The sequence below is a fragment of the Sciurus carolinensis genome, chromosome 2 (genome assembly GCF_902686445.1).
Source record: "Sciurus carolinensis chromosome 2, mSciCar1.2, whole genome shotgun sequence".
Lineage (NCBI taxonomy): Eukaryota > Metazoa > Chordata > Mammalia > Rodentia > Sciuridae > Sciurus > Sciurus carolinensis.
Window position 1 is genome coordinate 23963094 of NC_062214.1, and position 20825 is coordinate 23983918.

General features: G+C 37.4%; 1 protein-coding gene across 10 annotated transcripts in view; it reads right to left on the reverse strand.

The window, feature by feature from the left end:
• Cbfa2t2 (CBFA2/RUNX1 partner transcriptional co-repressor 2) overlaps positions 1 to 20825 on the reverse strand; it is a 145499-nt gene that overhangs the window by 77217 nt on the left and 47457 nt on the right. For 5 of the 10 annotated variants that reach the window (XM_047538733.1, XM_047538730.1, XM_047538729.1 and 2 more), the window contains one exon: positions 14878 to 14965. The exons of 4 other annotated variants lie outside the window; for them this stretch is intronic. The gene's annotated coding sequence lies outside the window, so the exon portion shown is untranslated. Of the gene's footprint in view, positions 1 to 12603; positions 12713 to 14877; positions 14966 to 20825 lie in introns of those variants that run through there. One more of the 10 variants, XM_047538735.1, reaches the window with a different exon arrangement.

Consider the following 20825-nt stretch of genomic DNA (forward strand, 5'->3'; position numbering starts at 1 on the left):
CAAAATAGTGCTGGCGATGGGGCTCAGTGGTTGAGTGCCCCAGAGTTCAATCCCCGGTACCCTGGTAAAAAAATAAAAATTAATACTCCCAAGGAAAATCATTAATCATTGTAAAATTATTCAATCACACAGATTGCCCTAAAAAATTACAAAATTTTATAAAGATGTGGAATTTTTTCCCCAGTGTTGAGGATTGTACCCAGGGCCACACACATGCTATGCAAAACTTTACCATTGAGCAACACTCCCCGAATTTTAAACTAGGTGACTTTTTAAAATTAGTTGACTACTAAAGCAGTCAGTTGTAAAGAGAAAGAAAAGAGGCTGCTTTACCACTTTACTCAACCAGAAACTATGGCTCAGCAAGTTAAACCATGTCCATGAAAATTTAGAGAGAAGGGGTGACAGTTCTGCTGGCCTCCAGAGCCTGTAACTACAGCAAAAGAAATCTGAATTGAGTGAGGCTAAAAGAGTGAATTATTAAAGAACTCAATGAAGCTTGTGCATGGTGACCAAGAATTAAATAAAAGAAAAATGAGCACTGATCCCAGCTGACAGACTTAATATACTACAGTCACTGTCTTTCTTCACAAATATGAAAGTAAAAGTAGTGCCTGTGGCTGAAGCAAACCTCTGGAACTTAGAAGGAAAAGAGTCTTAAAGAGGATCATGTCCTCAACTGACAATCAAAGAAACTTCTGACAAAGCAAGCCCACTGTCACTGAATTGTGATAAGAGTACTTTAAGGCACAGTAACAAATAAACCAAGATTTTAAAAATGTTCATTCCACACCAAGATCACACTTTTTTTCCTAGTATCACTCCTCAAATCTAATAATTTGACTAGCTGCCACAGTGTACACCTGTAATCCCAGTAACTCGGGAGGCTAAGGCGGAACATTCCAAGTTTGAGGCAGCCTAGGCAACTTAGTGAGACCCTGCTGGAAAATTGAAAAAATGAAAAGGGCTGCAGGGTAGCTCAGTGGTAGAGCACCCTTGGGTCCAATCCCCAGCACTATAACAAAAAAACAAAAACCTAACAATCCATAAAGCTCATTCCTTCACTATTTCCAAAATTCAGATCCTTTAGAAAAATGGATAAATATTAAGTATAGGCAAAAGCATAAAGGATCAAAGGCTGTCACTGATCAATGAAATGACTATTTTAACAAGAACACCCTAAAACATAATCTGAGATTCTGTGTTTTTCAAAACAGACTGAAAGACACAGACAGAACAAAACTCGTTAGAAAAAAACCTCTTTGGCAAACACTTGGGAGACACAATTAGCACCCACTCAATTCATCTATTATGATAGCTGAATCTTATTTTGGCATTTAACTAAAACTGGTATAAGGATGATGGCCTAAACATGGCAATAAATGAACTGAGAAAAGTATCAACTGTGGGATCTCATGGACAACTGCACTCAATACAGAATACTCTCAGAGATACAGCACATTTATAAATTTGGAATGGTTTAACTTGTATTCTTCCAAACTCCGTAACTCTTTACAAGTGTGAGCAGAAATATAGATATGCTGTAGCAAAAAGGTACAGCTGCAGCTTCCAGATGTTGTGGGCTGTTAGCACTGTGATCAGCAACCAGGCCTGTACGCCTTGCCAGGGTTTTCTTGGTGGCGGTCTCCATTAGCACGCTGGGTTATGCCCAGATAATTTTTTTTTTTTTTTTTTTTTTTGTGGTGCTGGGAATTGAACCCAGGGCCTTGTGCTTATGAGGCAAGCACTCTACAACTGAGCTATCTCCCCAGCCCCATGCCCAGAGAATTGAGGGAGATTCTTCCTACTGGACAGCAATCTAGGAACTGAAATGTCAATAGGATGATAATGTCTCAGCTTTCTCCTCTATTAAAAATAAAAATACCACTGGGTTTATTTCCTACACTGGGAGTGGGGGTGGGTCATTATAAGGATAAAAAGCTCTGAAAATTGAAAGTGCAGTACAAATGTGAAGCCAAAATATAGTGGAACTGAATCTAAACAACAGAAATGGAAGGTAGAGGGACAACTTCAGCAGGGGAAATAACCATGTATGCCATCAGAACAAACTCCTAAGTACCAATACCTACTATTACATTAAGAGGAGGCAGGCTGGTGAAATAGCTCAGTCGGTAGAGTGCTTGCCTTGCATGCACAAGGCCCTGGGTTCGATCCCCAGCACCACACACACACAAAAAAAGTGGAGGCCTTCAGGGGTGCCTAACCCTCGTGTGAGGCACTGGCTTTGATCCTCAGCACCACATAAAAATAAAATAAAGATATTGTGTCTATCTACAAGTTAAAAAAAAAAATCGGAAAAAAAGGGAGACCAACAGATATTAAACAAGCATAAAGCCTACAGAACAGGTTAATTTTTTAAATATTAAACTAATATAAAAGCAGACTTAGGCACTACACAAATAGGGGCATCAACTGAGGAATCAAAAAAAAAAAAAAATACAATGACTAGAATAATTACTTCACATAGTGTTGACTAGAAAATGTTTCAGAACATTGGCATCAGGTAAAGCATCATATCCTGAAAGAGAAAAATAACGCAGCTACCTCACATAAGCAGTCAGTCTGTGCAAACACCATATGGTCTGCTAATTTAATCAAAAACCCCAGAATTTACTTTTGTATCCTGCAGATAAAAATGAAAACGAAGCTGCCAGAAATATTTTAGAAATTGTTTTCCCACCCCCTAATGTCTAATAAAATACATACAGTACCCAAGTTTGTTCATCCAACTCCCTTGGAAAGCACAAAATGCTTTATCAGTCATTTTTTTAAAAAGCAAAATTGATCAGGTTAACCTTTTCATTTTAAATGTTTTAAAACCATTCTTCGCATTCCACATGCTCAAATCCTCTTCCCCTCTCCATTCTACCTACAAAATTCAGACCTGCCATCTCTTGCTTATACCTACCCTAACCATCTCAAATGATCTCCTTGCTTCTAAGAATGCCTCCATAAAATTCCTGTTTTCCCCAGAAACCTATCTCAAAAATGCCTAGCAAGTCACACTTCCCTGTTCAAAATAAAATAAAACTGTAACAGTTTTAATCCTATTACCTATAGGATAAAATCTATGCTCCTACACATAGCATAGAAGGTGTTCTATAACCTAGACATTAGTTACCTACCCAGTGTTCTTGTCCTCTACTCTTGACCTCATCCTCCACCAAGGACTCTTCTCTCCATATTCTCAAAGCTAACTTCCATACACACAAGAACTGCCCTGGGCATGTCCCCTTCAGGAGGAACTTTTCCTGACTCATTGTGCAAGAACTGAAAGCCTCTCTCAAGTGTATTCTCTAACCAGATAAGGGGATTGAGTAACGACCTTATTTTTACTAAAAGGAAAACTAGGTTAGGACAAAGCTAAGCAGCAACAATTTCACTCTACTTCTCCAATTCCTTGGCTATTGATCCTTTGGCAGTTTTAAGGGTTGTCTTTTTAACACATTTTTTGTTGTATATACCTCAAAAACCCCTTTAACACAGATTAAAGAAGAATGACCTTGCAAATTGTTTATAGGGACTATTTTTTTGCCAATAACCTAATTTCCTACTATATAGGAACGTTTTACATGCATCTTTCCATTGTCTTACCAAGACCTATACAATCACCTTTTCTCCCCACCCCCACTCTCACCCCACCAGTTGGGATTGAACCCAGGACTTTGCACATACTAGACAAGGGCTCTACCACTCAGCTACACCCCAACCCTTTTTATTTTTTATTGACACAGGGCCTCATTATGTTGCTGAGGTTGGCTTTGAACTTGTGATCCTCCTGCCTCAGCATTCCAAGTAGCTGGGACTACATGCACATGTCATTATGCCCAGTGACCTGTATTTCTTTAAGCCTTACACTGCTAAAAGCATGAATGACAACATCATAGGTAGAGTCAGGATTATACCCCATAAGGAATTATTGTCATAAAACTTCATCATAATATAAACTCAAAAAGTGAGACAAGATAGATCAGTTGGTAGAGTGCTCGCCTCACAAGCACTAAGGCCCTGAGTTCAATCCCCAACACGAAAAAAAAAAAAAAAAAAAAAAGTGAGACAAAATGTGCCACATACAATGATGAACCCTTACATTCATCATCTTGCCATTTCAAAATCACCTTTCAGTGAGGATCTTCCCTATACCCTTAACTTAACCCCTTTCCCTTTTCCTTAGCCCTTTTATTTCATAACATTTTAAATGTCAATCACCTTAAACACATATAAACATTTTTAGACTGCTTATATATTACTTAACTTTGCTATTTGTCTCTTCCACTAGAATTGAATTCCAATGAAGGTAAAGGCTTTGTTTTATTCCTTGATTTAATTTCAATACCTAGAATACTGCCTGGCATACAGTAGACACTTAAATATTTATTAAACAGGTGAATAACAAGGAAGATGGACCTGACATTATTTAAAAGGACCCTTCCACCTTTCTCTTATCAATCCATCAACCAGTGCCGAAATTCAACCACTTCCAAAATACATCAGATCATCCATCCTTTCCTATCTTCCACTGCCCTCAAACAGTCCAAACACCTTTTTTCACTTCTGTTGCTGCTTCAAGTCATGCTATGAAATTCTTTTCTCCTACCACAGGGGGAGTGATCTTTATAAAAGGTAAATCAGATCACAATACTATTATACTGAAAACCCTTCAATGGTTACCCATCACTCAGAATAAAATTGCATCCCAATTCAGAACACAGTAGTTTACTTCTTCACACAGCTCTAAGCTGACCACTTAATATACTGTTTGTTGTTGTTAATAGGAATCTATTGCTCAGTACCTTCTTTTATCCCAACTTAAAAGATTTTTATTTTGAAATAATCTCAAATTTGCAATAGTCAAAGAACTCTGATATCATTTACACAAATTGATCCATTTTATTTTTTATCATTTTCCTATTTTCTACTACCAACCCTTTCAATTTCCCTTTTTGTCCAAACCAGTTGAATAAGTTAGATACATTATATGACTTTACCTGTAAATATCTTAGTGTTTAACTGTTAAGAGATAGAAGACTGGCCAGGCATGATGACACTTGCCTGTAATCCCAGTAACTTTAGAGGCTGAGGCAAGAGGATCCAAGTTCGAGGACAGCCTCAGTAATTTAGCGAGACCCTCAGTAATTGAGCAAGACCCTGTCTCAAATAAAAATGCTTGAGGATGTAGTTTAGAGGTAAAGCACTCCTGTGTTCAATCCTCAATACCAATAAACAAGAGAGAAAAAGCTAGAAAATTTACTTAATCATAATATAATTATCAAAATAATTAATATTGATACCATACCACCATCTACTGTACAAACTTTATTTGAAGATTTATACTACTTGACCAAAAAAGGGAACAAACTAGTGATTGACACAGATCAATCTCAAATGTATTATGCTAAGTTAAAGAAGCCACAATGAGAAGGCTATATACTATAATTCTATTTATAAGACATTTTATACACATAATAAGTTAAGTGCTCTACCACTGAGCTCTATTCCCAGTTTGGCTACACGACATTTTAAAAAAGCAAAATTTAGGGAACAGAAAACGGGTATTTACCAGGGCTGGGAAGAGGGAAAGGACTCAGCAACGTAGGTAGACCCTGTCTCAAAAAAACAAATTAAAAACTAAGGGCTGGGGTTGTAGTTCAGCAGTAAAGTGTCCCAGCACCAATAAATAAAGCATAATAAAACAAAGATGGAAAGTAACACTTCTAGAAAAAAAAAAAAAAAAAAAAAATATATCACACCAAGTCTGCAATCCTTATTTGAAAAATTTCTGAAGATGAGTGGGATGGGGTGAGGTGCCTGGGATCCAAAATAAGTGCAGGACTGACCTTCACAGTTATATGCCTCAAAGTTTGTACCTTAAGTACCTCACTCATGCTCTTCCTGTCCCAGTCCTGTTGAAGTCTCCAGCAAAAATGTCATTTTGGCAACCAGAGAACACATAGTTACTATGCTTCTCTACTTGTGGAAACAAACTGCTTTGCTTGTGAAAATATAGTTCTCATTAAAGAATGAAAAAGTTACTAACAATTTTATCTTGGCATTAGTTCTAGGAATGCTATACGAAAATGTATCTCATAAATTAAAAGGATAGAAAAGAAAAATTAGTCTCAAATAGGTCACTAAAGGAAATCCCCATCCTTCATGAGTACCAAAATACAAAGGCTAAAAACACATGCGAACACCTCAAAACAATGTATCTACAGTAATATCACTCTCTTGCTTTCAACCATCCCAATTTGTGCTAATTTTGAATGTGGAAATGAAAGCATGTCTAAGTGGGGCACAGTGACACATACCTGTAATCCCAGTTACTCAGGGAAGATGGAGGGTTGAAGCCCAGCCTGGGCAACATGGCAAAACCTCCTCTCAAAAATAAGTAAAGAATACCCAATCTGGAATCAGAAGACCCAGTTTCAAATCTCAATTCTTTCTTTTCCAGCCTAATATTTCCACTTTTCTGCTACTTAAAATGAGGGAGCAGATTTTAAAGTGCTTTTACAAAAACAACTCTTCACATGGTACTAAGCCTAACCTGTTCTGAATGCAATCACATTGCTTTACTTGGGCTGCCTGTCTTTAGAGGAGCTGTCAGCTGTCAGGTAAAAAAATGTTGCCTGCCAGGGGCTTTTCAAATTCTAGAACCCTTTTAAACCTCCAAAATAAGCAAAACAGAAAGAGAGAACAGCAAAAAAGACATTTCCCCAACAGAAATGTCCCTATGCTCCATAATTTTGACAAAAGCTCCATGTAGCTAAGTTTAAAATACTGAAATTGTTACTTTATCTGGCAGTAGTGGTAAGCTAACTCAGAGCTTCCTGCATGCTAGGTAAGCACTCTAGCTCTGAGCTACATCCCAGCCCTTTTTTACTTTAAGACATCTTTTCATTAAATTGCCCAAGTTGACCTAGAACTTGTAATCCACCTGTCAGCCTCCAGAATAGCTAGGATTACAGGTTTGGACCACCACTTGTGGCTGGAATTGTTACTTTAAAGGTTAGTATTATTAAACAATTTAATTTGGAATGTTAACTGAAGATTTTACTTTAAAACTGAGCTGCATATCTAAACACTCACCAGTCAAAAGGCAATTACTTCTTCTGCTCCTGGACTATTAACTTATGCAGGCAACCAGGAACCTTGGCACTGATAAGGGCAGTGACTTTATTAAGGTCACAATACAAATCATCAAGAGCCAATGACAACTTTGGACTGTCCTTAAAATTGGATGTAGAGTTTTAAGCAAGGTACTTAAATTACCTGTTTATAATCTTGATTCACGACACAAACCTAAATGGAACACTTAAATTTGTGCACTGATTAAGAAGTCTATGACACCAACCTTCTTACTGTGCTATTAATTCTAAGTAAACTAGAACAATATTTATGCAAACACAAAAAACAAGATAATGCAAAACTAAAGAATTTTTAGTATTGTTACATGTAGTTTTTATAAAAAGCATACTAGCATTTTAAACTAGGCCCCTTTCCTAACATACTGCCCACCCCAATTCTATTAATAAACCAAAAAGCAAGTGATGAAAATTTTTGCTTCTCCCATTCCCACCCTAGGGGCCTACTGGACCATGGTTTACTTGAATTTTATGGGTGTGGTATGAAATATTTAAAGCAATGACTAAAATTTTCCATAAAAGCTCATCCAAAGTCTAAAAGCTTTACTACTCAAACAGATTCATCTCAAGACACTGAAAAAATTTACTATTCTACTTATGACACTGATTTTTTTCTACGTTTAATATTTAGGTAGGAGGTGGTAAAGGGGGGAGAAAGAGGGTGTAATTAGTTTTGCTTGTAAAACGTTCATCACAGTTGTAGAGCCAACTGAGCCATACAGCCTATTGGGGGTCTAATAGATTTCAGGGTATTATAGTTTGAGTAATAGAGGTGGGGGTTGTGGTGGAAATCAATAAATGGCTACTACTTCTTTGCACAGACCCATATGGAAGTAATCAAGCGCAAGGGTGGCAGCTGGGGCCAATAACAGTCACCTGCAGTTGAGGGACATGGGGGTTTCAGATGGGTTTTTAATGCTAATTTCCTACAGAAACAATGAGCTAGAAAGAGCAGAGTAACAGACGAGGCCGGATGAAGAGAGACCAGCCAGAACAATGGCTGCACCTGGTGCTGGGAGCAGAGGGACAGAACCGGCACGCGCCCGCCGGCAACAGAGGGCACATCTGTCACCCTCTAAGCGGCCCATCCCCCAGCTCTTCCAGCAGGGTAAGTAATGCAAGGCTCCCAAACATTAACAGCTTGCCACACAGCAACAGGTTTGAGTTTTTAAAAATGCTGCATTCTCTGCACACACCTTTCTCTCATGACTTAAGAATCAGTTAAGGAAGTATTGGTTCCCTGTCAATCTGAAGTGAGATATTCAAAATATGCAAGAAACACATTTTAACTAAATCAGTTATTGTGACTTGAATGTTTTGGGGAAGCTAAGAAAAAAAATCACATAGAGGGCTAGGGATGTACCTCAGTGCTAGAAAACATTGGTGCCTGGCATGGTTGAGGCCCTGGGACCAATCCCCTGTACCACAGAAATAAAGTATCACTTGGAAAGATGAATCTTACAAGAGTATTTGTGAAGCAAATACCATACTAGTTATTAATTTAATACTCATTTTTATTTCCATTTTACAGTTTAGAAAACAGGTTTAGAGGTGAAGGTTAAATTAGCTCATGGTTACACAGTCTAATGCCAAAATCTACATACAATATTTTCATCACCTTTTTTTTCCACCTGTCCAATTACCACAACCAAACGAAAATCCATACTCTATTTACTTTACCTTCAGCTCTAAGAGGCCAACTGCAGATATTATATATATATATATATATATATACACACATATATAGATATATATATAGATATAGATATATACACACATTCTACACAGAACTGCACTCCACCTTACCAGGGATCTCTAACAAGCTGCTCAGGATTCAAAGATAATAGGATTGCACTAGCTGTTGTTTTAAACAAAACACAAAGAGTTGCTTTTTGCAGGTTTTGGCATGCTTAAGAAAAGTAAATCCACATGTATTTTAAAATTTTCTAGCATAAATCTGTGTCACTACCTAGTTCTTAAAACTTAGATGCTATTTGGGAAGCACATCAGCCAATGAGAATATAACAACCACTTATAATGGGTTGTTTTCCTGCAAAATACAGCCACCACCTATTCCTTTATTTACTGGCATCCAGGGGAAATTAAACAACCCACACAGTCCACCACAGGAGAAACCTTTTAAATTAGAGTTTCCTGATAATATAAACCACAAATTTAAGGGAGAGGGGAGATGTCTGTACATAGATAAGTGTCTCAGAAGCAAACAACTCTTCTTGAATTTGAAAAGATAACAGCTAGGCATACTTCAAAACACAGTAGAAATTAACATTGAGTAAATGTGCCTTTGACAGTCTTATTTAAGGCACTGACACCCAGTGCTACTTGAACTTTTCCGTCTACCCACTATGTTCCTTCCAAACATGAGGAGTACAAATCATTCCTGTTCTGCTGTTTTCTGATCAAATGCAACCTCTTTCAAGAAGGCTGATTCCCCTGGTTGATAACTACTTAACTACTATTGTGCACTCACGTGTATTTTATCTTCTCTATAAAATTTCAAACAAACAGGAACACTTCACCACTGAGCCATATCCCCAGTCCTTTTTTTTTTAAATTTTGAGATACAGTCTTGCCCTGTCTGGCCCAGGTTGCCTTGAACTTGGGTTCTTCCTACATTACCCTCTCAAGTAGCTGGGATTACAGGCACTTTATTTCTCGCTTAACATACCCCACACACAGACCATCAAAAAATGCCTACAAGTCAGGCACAGAGGTGCACACCTATGTGTTTATAAAATGAGTCCTAGAAGTACTGAACACAATCCCAGTCGCAAGTTCAACCACAAACTAGGGCTTTTAAACTCTAGGTCAGGCAGACTTTTTACCACCTCTCCTTAAGATGCTTTCCAGATGGAGACTTATGAGCACTTCTTACACTGAGTGACCTTAAAATAAACATCAATGAATTGACAATAGTTCAGATCCACTTGGATTTTTCTACTCATGTATAAAATGTTAACTCACACTCAAAAGCACTATTTGATGTTCCAAAGATGCCATTGTCATTATTCTCATCTCTAGTTTATTGACATTAATGCATTATATACCTTTAGTCCAACATGCCAGGCAAGCACTCCACCACTGAGGCACAACCCCAGGCCCCCAACAGACTCTTGCTATGGGGGAAAAAAAAAAAAAAAAAAAAATTATTCAGTCACTCCTAGAAACCAAATTAGGAGATTTTCCTTCTCTTCATAACAGTAAAACTTCCCAGGATGCTTTCAAAGTCTTCAGAAAGTATATGATTTTACTCTAGCAGTATTCAACTCAAAGATGACTTGGTCATAACCTTGGTAACAAGCAACTACTCTCCTAAACTGTTTGAGCCTACCAGGACTTTTAACAAATCACTTTTATTTATAGTGAATTTTCATAATAATGCATATTATTTACCATTTCTTATGCTTCTTAAAACTCAAGCATTGAAAGTACTCCTGTGGATTAGGGGGTGTAGCTCAGTAGAGCACATGATTAAGCATATGCCAGGTCCTGGGTTCAATCTTCAGCACCAAAGTAAACAAACAACAACCAGAACAAAACAAAAAGGTATTCTTCCTAACATGAACATACAGAACTATAACAGGCCCTCCACGGTAGAACACAGCCTACATTATACTTCATTCAGCATTAGATGCTTTTCTCCCCATTCTTCCCTAGAATCATGTCTCCTACGGGTACAATGTAAGGTGTTTGCACAAAGCGGGAATACCATGTAAAGTCACTGTAAACACTGTATCATTTCACATAATCAGACATGTCCCAAAGATGCTGAACATTAAACCTATCCAACTGGAAGCCTCCAATTTTTACTAAATCATTTAGTCAATTTTGTACAAAAGAAAATTTTCAAATAGTTCATTTAAAAAGTTCCCTCCACCTCAAGAAATCTGACTATAAAACTGAAGGAAGAATTGAATAGTACTGTACTGTTCTCTTAAAATAATTGCTATAAGACTTAAAAACTTTAAGCAATGAAAATAGTTTTAAAACTTTCTATTTGAGAACACATAGAATTTTGGGGTGGGGGGGTGCAATTTAAACAGTGCTGTCACAAACCAGTACAATTTAGGACCTCGCTCCTGAATGTTGATTTTTCTCAAAGTTCTGTTCTGGTGTAGTCTAACAGGTTCATTTGCATTATAAAATTGGAATGCTTTCTACATTCTTTATGATCTTGGAGAGGCAAAGATGGCATGTAACATTTATAACAGATACAGCTGATTTGGAAGGTAGGTGCAGCAAAAGGAAAGGTATCCTGAAAATAAGCCACAGACAAGACCCATTTTCAGTTCAAGAGCTGACATTTAAAATGCAAAGGGTTTAGGAACTATTACAACAGAAAAATAATCTAGGAACTTTTGAAACTTACTTGCATACCCATTTCTATTTGCTGGACAAATTTCCCCAATAACATGAATCAGGAAGAAAACAAAAACAAAAACTCAAACAGAACAGTAGATTGGTATAAAAGCACTTATGTTATACAGTATGGACAACTAGTAAGGAAGTGTTGCAAGTCTGTAATACCAGTGACTCAGGAGACTCAGGCAGGAGGACTGCAAGCTCAAGGCCAGTCTCAGCAACTTAGGGAAACCCTGTATCAAAAATAAAAAATAAAATGGGCTGGGGATGTAGCTCAGTGGTGGAGCACCCCTGGATTTAATCCACAGTGCCACAGTGGGGGAAAGTATACCTAACTCACTAACTCATGTTCTTTCATAGGTGTCTGAATTTGGACACCTCAAAACATGATGAATACAATGTTCAGGAATAGTAAAAAGCAGCAAAAATCCAAAACAAAATCACAAACTAGTAAGGATTATAGAACATGGTACCCCAAACTCACAATTTAAGTTGGATTTGATGTTATTTATTTTGCACACAGAAGTAAAGAGAAGAAAACAGGACAGGAGGAAAAATGTAACACAAAGAAACTAACTATATCTAAATTGAAGGGATGCTACTAGTTTTACTGCAGTCTCTTTTAGTTGTAATTTGCCTGAACACACTGAAATAAAACATGACAACAGTGAAGTGTGTTCTGTGAGCCATCTCTTTAACACTACCCATTTGTATTATGCATAATTAAGAATAAAATTCACTGAAAACATCAGAGAAGGATTCAATGTGGAATTGCTTACAGAAATATTTGTGGGATGACTTTTAGCTGTAGAATTCATACATCACGTTCAATTATTAACTAAACTTTCCATTCAAAAAGGATAGCATTCAAACATAAAAGGTGGCAACTGAAAAATGAGATAGAAACATGAACAAAACAATCGAAATGAAATTGAGTAAAGACTGAACTCAAATATCATGAAACATTCACATCATCATAATCTGAAATAAGTAAAAAGCTAGGAAAAGCAGAGAATTATATACTTTATCCCCCAAAACTAAATAAAAACATACTTACCCTGAATGCCCAGATTATAACAATCCAAGTTTTTAATACAAAATTTATTTGAAATAGATATTTAAAAGCTCTTCTTTTTCTCCTCCTAATCTTCAAAGCCCAATCGGAGACCAGCCTTCCTCCTCCTTTCATTAGCTGGACATGTGTCAGCTCTCTCACATCTGCGATTTCTCACTGACTAGAGCTGCCTGTCCCATTCCAGGGAAACACAGATGGATCCCAGATGGGAAGGTCCTGCCAAACAGACCAGCTCTTCACCTTGCCAGAATCCCCAGATACAGTCAGTCTCTTTCTGTCTCTTTTCCTCCCTCTCTCCCTCCCTCCCTCCTGCTTCCTCTCTCTCCACAACCCTTCCAACCCTCCCTGTTACCAGGGCTCTTTGCCAGCTGATGTCACTAAGTACACACCTCCCAGTGGCTCCTGGCCAATCTGACATTAACTTGTTAAATACGTATAATTTGTTTATGGCTGACAGTAACAGCAAAGATATTGTGCAAAACCTATTTGTGCAAGTCCTAGTAGAATAACATATAGACACACACTGACTAACATTTTTGGAACATGCAAATGTTTAGCAATTACCATTTAAAGTCCTACATATTGTCTGGTTTCTGCTATTGTTTAACACTTCTGCTCTCTGAGCCAATTTTTAAATCACACATATGAAAAATTCCTTCATAAAATGAATTATTAAATGTGTTTTGAACATATAAGTGGATAAAAAATATAAAGCTGCAAATTAATTTGAAGAACATAAACAGAAATGTATGTAAATGATTCACAGAAGCTGCCTCTCAGATCCAGACTTGGTAGCACTGCAAAACTGGCACGTGATTAAAATAAGACAATGCAGGCAACATGGTTCTGGTGCTGTAAAGATTATAAAACAAAGATGGGAACACAGTGTAAAAATTGTTTTAAAACAAAGCAAATATGAAAATGAAGAATAACAGTGTTTAACATTAAAAGCTGCAAATATAAGTTTCAACAGATAACAGCTTAAGAATAAAAACTATATTTGGAGACAATTATTTTGACAATCCAAAGACGGGAAGATGCACAAGGTCAGAGTTTAATCTACCCCCAAGAGCTACAGCATATAAACAGCTGCTTAGTTGATTTCTGTTGAGTGAAAATTGATCATTAGAAATTGATATTATAGTTACATAAGACATTACTACTGGGGTAAATTGGGTAAGGAATCAATTACATAAGATGTTACCATTGGGGTAAACTGGATAAAGGGTACAGGGGACCTTCCTGTACATTTTGTTCTTTTTCTATTGCAACTTCCTATGATTCTATGTTTTAAAATAAAAAGTTAAACTTGAAACAGTGGCTCCTGCCTGTAATCCCAGGGGTAGGGAGGCTGAGGCAGGAGGATTACAAATCTGAGGCCAGTCTGGGCAATTCAGTATGACACTGTCTCAAAATAAAAAATATAGTAGTGAGCCTCTGGGTTGAATCCCTAGTACTACAAAAAAATAACAACAACAACAACAAAAAAAAAGTTAGTAGAGGTGGTTTGACTTCTTCCTGGATCATGTTATATGAACACATATCTTAATATTAAAATATACATGAACAGGGCTGGGGAGATAGCTCAGCTGGTAGAGTGCTTGCCTTGCAAGCACAAGGACCTGAGTTCAATCCCCTCAATCCCCAGTACCACAAAAAAAAAAAAAAAAAAAATTAGGAATGAAAGACTGTCCATATACATAAGCAAACAGGGTGGTTACAACTCTCTAACCCTTATTCTTCTACCAACTTGAGATATCTAGAACCTATAAACAATTTTCCTGTCACAGCAATTTTGGGCAAATAAGAAGGAAGATGTCTCAGGTCTTTACTTCATTCCACTGGTGGTGGTGGTGGTAAATACAGTAGCAGCAGGTAGAGATTTATCATGAATATTCAGTAACTGTCAGAGAATACTCTGATACCCTGAAACATCACAAAGACTGGGGAATTAGGGTATTCTCCAACACTTACTTAACACCCGGAGAACCAGTCCTTACCATCAACTAGAAAAATGAATCAAAAAATGTTACTGAGTTAAGCATGATGGCCCATGCCTGTAATCCCAGCATTCAGGAGGCTGAAGCAGGAGGAAGGCAAATTTCAAGCCAGCATCCACAACTCAGCAAGACCCCATCTCAAAATAAAATAAAATAAAAATTATGTTGGGGAGGTAACTTAATGGTAGAGGGCCCCTGGGTTCCAACCCCAGTAACACACATAAAGCTACTGAAACCAGAGTATGGTGGCACATACCTGTAGTCCCAGTTACTCAGGAGGCTGAGACTTTCAATCACTTGAGCCCAAGAGTTTGAAGTCAGCCCGCGCTACACAGATGAGACCTCTTCTCAAAAGAAAAAAAAAAAAAAATGAGAGATACTACAGACTTGTCCTGAACTACTCAGCTACCATGTCATAAAAGACACTCAAGCAGCTGGATGATGTCCATCTAACGATGAACTGAGATTTCTTGCCAAAACCCAGTATCAAACTAGTTCACTATGTTAAGTAAACAATCTTGACAACAGACCAGGCCATTAACATCCTGATAAGTCACCCTAGAATAATGACCCAAAGAAACTATCTAATATAATAAATATTTCTTGTTATCTACAAAAGAAAAAGGCAATGGTGGGTTTTTTTTTTTTTTTTTTTTTAACTTCTACCACAGATTATGGTTCCCAAATATCATTTCCCAATAAGAGCAAGCTCTTTAGAAAAATGGTGGACCCCAATTATGAAACAGGAAATGTATAAAACTTATATCAGAAAACAATCAAGCTGGGCTGGGGGTATAGCTCAGGGGTAGAGAGCTTGCCTACCACATGTGAGACACTGGGTTTGATCCATAGCACCACACAAAAATAAATAAATAACAAGCATTCTGTGCATCTAAAATTAAAGAAAAAAAAAAAAAAAAAAACCAATCAGGCTATCAAAGACTCCCTGAGTTATATCCAAAGAACTTAGTGAACCTTAAGATGTTCCCACTAACAAAGATGAGATAATTTGAACATCAATAAGAAATAAACACAATAAAATGTTTAAATTCATGAGTAACTGATCACCTTTTGGAGAGCACCAGAGAACAAATTCATAATTCTGAAAACTGGTAAGTCAAGCATTTCACTGGTTTTTTCTATATTACCTGTATCTCTAGGTAAACAAACAGTTTACCTAATAAATGAAGAAATCATATACCTGTACTGTCATCATTATGCAAATATCTAATAAAAATGAATCTATCCTAAGTTATACTCTGTATGTATAAAATGTCAAAACACACTCTACTGTCATGTGTATCTGAACAAATTAAAAAATGAATCTAAGTAATGATAAATTGCTACTTATACAAGATGAAAGACACAGATATTAATGTACCTTCTAATGAACCATACCATACCTATGAAGCACTCTTGATGAAATAAGTTCATCTGAATTTGACCAAACCTCTAAATCTAACAATCAGTTTACAGGGCATTGAGGAACTGTATGAACTAGTTATTAACAAGATGGCTATGCAATTAGCCAAGTCCAGAATGTGGGTAGTTTACAAAACAACCCAGATTCTTAACAAAAGAAAAGTGGGGAAAGAGTGGAAAAGAAACTATACATTAAAAGAATTGCAAATTGGGTTGGGAAGATAGCTCAGTTGGTAGAGTGCTTGCCTTGCAAGCACAAGGCCCTGGGTTCGATCCCACCACCAAAAAAAAAAAAAAAAAAAAAAAAAAAAATTGTTAATTGTAGACCTCATCAGAGCCCGGTTCAAATAAACCAACTGTAAAAAAAAAAAAATCTTTAGCCACAAATGCCTGTAATGCCAGAAAAGAAGATCAGTTGAGCCCGGGAGTTCAAAACCAACCTGGTCAACAATAAAAAACTGACATAAATGGGAAATGTTTAAGACTCACTAGGTATTTAATTATACTGAAATTATTTTTAACTTACTCATGTATAATTATACACTTGTTTTTAAGAGTATTTATATGGGGCTGGGGAGATAGCTCAGTCGGTAGAGTGCTTGCCTTGCAAACACAAAGCCCTGGGTTCGATCCCCAGCACCGCAAAAAAAAAAAGAGAATACTTATATTTTTGTTTTTTGTAGAGTAGGAATTGAACCCACGGGCACTTAACCACTGAACCACATCCCCAGCCCTTTTTCTATTTTTTTACTTCAAGACAGGGTCTTGCTAAGTAGCTTAGTGCCTCACTAAATTGCTCAGACTGACCTCAAACTTTCCATCCTCTTGCCTCAGTCTCCCAAATCACTGGGATTACAGGTATGCAACCCCATACCCGGCGGAGTACTTATACTAGAAATATGTATGGAAATATTTATGGACAAATTTATGTTATTTGGGACTTTCTTCAGGAAGAGCCAATTTGGGCCAGGCACAGTGGTGCAAACCTGTAATCCCAGTGGCTCGGAGGCTAAGACAGGAAGATTGTGCGTTCAAAGCCAGCCTCGGCAACAACCCTGTCTCAAAATACAAAATAGGACTGGGATGTGGCTCAGTGGTCAAGTGCCCCTGAGTTCAATACCCGGTACATACCCCCTCACACAAAAAAATAGAACAGTCAATTTTGAATTATTCCAACAGTGTGTTTAGGTACATGACAGTCCATTTTGGGGGCTATTTTTTTTTTTTTTGGGTGCTGGGGATCGAACCCAGGGCCTTGTGCTTGCAAGGCAAGCACTCTACTGACTGAGCTATCTCCCCAGCCCCTATTTGCTATTTTTAATGATACAAGGTTTTAAAAAACTTAAGACAAGTTGGACATAGTGGTACACATCTGTAATCCCAGGTACTCAGGACACTGCGGAAGGAGGATCTCAAGTATCATGCTGGCCTTGGTAACTTTGCCACCCTGTCTCAAAACAAAAATGAGAAGACTGGGGATACATACTCAGTGGTAGAGTGTTCTTGGGTTAAATCCTCAGTATCACTTTAAATAATAAATAAATGATTAAACAGTGTGCCAATTTATATGTGAGATTGACAGATGGATAAAGAGTTTTTGTTTAAGTAACTCAGACAAAGGGAATTCAAGTCTACCATGAGGTTTAATATGACTAACATAGTCATTTAACTCTGTAATCACATCATCAGTTGACATGTTCACACGTGATATAGTCAAGTGTTCTACCACTGAGTTACATTCTCACCTCTAGTAATATTTTAATTATTAAAATCAATGATTTTTTGATGAATGTGGTGGGATATCCAGCAATTTGGGAGGCTGAGGCAGAAGGTCAAGTTCCAGGTCAGCCTACTCAACTTTTAGGACTGCTTCAAAATAAAAATAAAAAAAAAGAAAGACCTGAGGATGTAGTTCAGAGGTACAGCACCCCTGGGTTCAATCCCCAGTACTTACGGAAAAAGAAACCCTTATAGAGGACTTGTAAGATTGTATAATAAGAGTTTCAAGTCCAACAAAATTAAGAGTTGATAATTTAAAGCAGAGGTCAGGAAACTACAGTCTGCATACATAAAGTTCCACCGGAACAGAATCATGCCTGTTCCTCTATGCATTGTATATCAATGGCTGCTTCCCACTACAACACACGTTTTATTTGGCCCACAGAATCTAGTATGATTACCATCTGGTCTTATACCAGAAAAAAAAAAAAAAAAAAAAACTGAACTCCAGTTTATAGCAATGCAACAGCCGTTAGAAAAGTACACTGCTGGCAGGGCACAGTGGGGTAAATAATCCCAGCTGCTGGGGAGGCTGAGGCAGGAGAATCAAGAGTTCAAAGACAGCCTCAGCAACTTAGCAAGCTCCTAAGTAGATGAGTGAGACCCTGTCTCTAAATATAAAACAGGGTTGGGAATGCGGCTTAGTGGTTAAGTTCACTAGGTTCAATCCCCAGTACCAAAAAAGGGTAAGAAAAGAACAGTACACTCAAAACACTGCAGTTACAGAGAGCTTACAGTCGGCTGGAGAGAAAATATAATTATCAAATAAATGTATAAAATACAAAAAGTGCTATAAAAGAAAAATAAAGATTAAGAGAACAAAGAGCTTCACATCAAGAGGTAGAAGGATAAGGGGTATGTATGCTATACAGAGTAAGGGTTATTTGCTGATGAATTAAATTTAAAACAAGAGAAAAGAGTTTAGGACATGGAGATTATTTCAGGCAAAGGAAACAGAATGTACAAAAAAATGAGATAGTAAGATACATGGCTAGCATAAAGCATTAAGAAAGGCAAAGTCTATTCTACTATCATGGATATCTAAAAAGAGCAAATTAAAAAAAAAAAAAAAAAAAAAAAAAAAGAGGCGGGGACAAAGTGACACTTGCTTATAATCCTACCTGCTCCAAAGGCTGAGGCAGGTTGATCCTTTGAGCTCAAAAGTTCATGGCCAGCCTGGGCAACATACAAACACCTACACTCACACGCGGCGGGGGTGGGGGGGACACAATTTACCAAGTCTATGGGGAAGAGAAATAATAATACTAATAACAACAACTAGTTAGCAGGACTAGAAGCATTAAACCTGCAGGAGGAAGACAGAAACAGTGACAAGCAAAGGGAAGACCACACAGAGTTTTGCTGGGGTGGAGGACACAGCATGGGCAATTTGACTCAACTCCTACATGTTAGATAACCTTGAAAATTCCAAAGACAAAGTCTCTTTTATCAATTTTCAGATCCACAGGGCCTGACACAGTATACAGTAGTGGCGTTTTAAAGTTCAAAATATACAAAAAAATGGAGTGTCTTCCTTTTTAGGTTATCTACAGCAAACATTTCAACAGTCACTGGTTTCCTTGGAATTCAGTGCAAAAAGCCTGCAGAAGCTGTTCCAGTTCAGTTATGAATTATCTAAACGGGTAACCTATCCTCTGTCAAATCAGAGGGCAGGGCTGACAATATCTGCTGTCCCCTGCAGTTTTGTCTATCTAGCATTTGTTTGAACTGCTCCAGATCAATTAGTCCTCCACATAGTCTCTAGTATAATCATTAAGTCAAATAACCTGAAAATAAAACAGGTTTGAGTCTCTCAGAAACAAGGTACAGGCAGGGCTCAGTGGCTCATGCCTATAATCCTAGCAGTTTGGGAGGCTGAGTTCAAAGCCAGCCTCAGCAACTCAGTAAGACCCTGTCTCTAAATAAAAAAAAGGGAGAGGGGGTGGCTGGGGATATGGCTCAGTGGTTAAGTGACTCTGGGTTCAAGCCCTGGCACCAAAAAAAAAAAAAAAAAAAAAAAGAAAAGAAAAGAAATAAAACAAGACACGAATATTGGGCTGACTATCTGATTTATAAGGCAATAGATTCCTGTTTTATTAACATCTTCATAATTTGCTAATTATTTTTTGTTTTATGCACTTAATATTACAAAGCTTGGGGAAAAATTTTGCCAACTTTAAATTAGAAGCACCAAGCACATGGTACATGTCTATAATCCCAGCTACTCAGGAAAGTGAGGCAGAGATCAAAAGTTCCAGGCCAGGCTGGGAAACTAAGTGAGACCCTGTCTCAAAATGAAAAAATAGGGCTGGAACACATAGCTCGGTGGTAAAGCCCACTCAGTTCAATTTCCAGCACTACAAAAAAACAAGGGAAGCAATCAAAATCAGAAGTGATCTTGAAAAGTCAAAATAAGAATAATTATGATGTTTGAGACAATATTTATGTTGTCAGCACTTACGGGATACCAGTCAGAAACTGCGTTCAATTAAAATCAAAATTTCAACATTTTTAAAGTTTTTTTTTTTTTTAACATTTTTAAAGTTGAAGGAACAAAAATCACAAAAAATTGGAAATATTCATTTGCTGGAAGAAACCAACACACAACCCTATGTTCTCAACAATGAAGGATATGCAGTTATTCTACTCAAATCAGACCACTGACCTTCTTTTACTATGCATAGTTCTTTCACATCAGTTATTCTCCATACCCCTACCCCTCCTGATTGGCTACCTGAAGCCAATATTTCTACTTAAATTTTTATTACAAGGGTCCTGCCCTTGGGAGAGAGATTTCCTGAAACAGTTAATAATTACCGTCCCACCACATAGTTTGATAATACTTAAGATAATGGGTAAAGCAGTACCCATTAGTAGTAAAGATTTCCAGTTATTGACCAAAGTTCTCAATACTACTTTCTGAGTGGGGGAGGATATGTGTTTTATGTTTTTGTTTTTGTTTTTTTTTTTTTAAAGGATGGATATATTTATTTATCTATCTAT